The following is a 1,348-nucleotide window of genomic DNA, read 5'->3' on the forward strand; positions in this document are numbered from 1 at the left end:
TGCCCGGCACCAATACAAATTCTTCTTACTATATCAAAAAGTTAAATTCAAGTCGTTTCCTTTATATCCTTAAACCGCAATTACTTACAATCAAAAGCTTCTATTTTGAGTGCATATTGCAGGAAGATGAATGCATAATGATTTAAAAGGCAAGACTTTTTGTAACTAGGAATGGAAGATTGATTTTAGTGCCAACTAATTTTTGATATCATAAAAATTTAAAAGACTGCATTGGTATAGCACTTTAACTGCCAAACGACGTCCATTAACGCTCCTTAAAGGGACAACAAAACTAGTATATTTTTTTCTGTCCATGACACCCAAAAATTGTTGTAAATTCTTGATTATAATGCTTGATAATTTAAGATCCATTTTAGTGATACAACGTTATCCATGAATTAAATTTAAAACCCAAAGGAACCAAAATTAGCCATCATATTTTGTTTTTATTAGTCTTTCTACTCTTGTAAAAAAATCGCTTGTACCTACAAGTCTATCACTAATAAAAATTTTACAAATTCTTTTATGAAACAGAAATATTCGCCGCACTTGTAAATTTCACTTGTAGCTACAAGTCTACTTACTTGTAATTATTAGTCTAATGAAATTCTTTATGAAACAGAAATTTGCTGATAATTTACAAGCTACAAGTAAATTCACAAATTATTATTAGTCTTGTAGTTTTATGAAATAGGGCCCTGGGCCCTATTTCATAAAACTACAAGACTAATAATTATTAGTGAATTTACTTGTAGCTTGTAAATTATCAGTAAATTTCTGTTTCATAAAGAATTCGAATAGACTAATAACTACAAGTATCGTAGACTTGTAACTACAAGCAAATTTACTAATGAGGCGAATGTTTCTGTTTCATAAAAGTATTTGCTCAAAAATTTATTAGTGATAGACTTGTAACTACAAGCGAATTTCTTACAAGAGTAGAAAGACAAATAAAGAAAAATATGGAGTCTAATTTTGGGTCATTTGGTCTTTGAATGTGCTTTATAGATAAGCATTATAATCAAGAATTCTCACCAATTTTTGGGTGTTAGTGATAGAAAAAAAATTTACTAGTTGTTTTGACATTTAATGGAGGACATTAGATAGTTAAAGTGAAATAACAATGCAGTCTTTTTAATTTGAATGTTTGGCACTAAAATCAATCTTCCTTGTCTAGTGACAAATAGTTTCGAGAAAAATGCGTTTAAATTTTTCGTTACCTACTGCATTAGATTTTAAGCGTATGGGTTTGAAGAGTATCTAGGAACTTTTGATGCTTCATATAACGCTAGGACCACTGAAAATATTTTTTTAGATGGTAAAGAATTAAAAAATAAAAAGTGCAAAA

This window comes from Episyrphus balteatus, chromosome 2 (genome assembly GCF_945859705.1).
Source record: "Episyrphus balteatus chromosome 2, idEpiBalt1.1, whole genome shotgun sequence".
NCBI classification, from domain to species: domain Eukaryota; kingdom Metazoa; phylum Arthropoda; class Insecta; order Diptera; family Syrphidae; genus Episyrphus; species Episyrphus balteatus.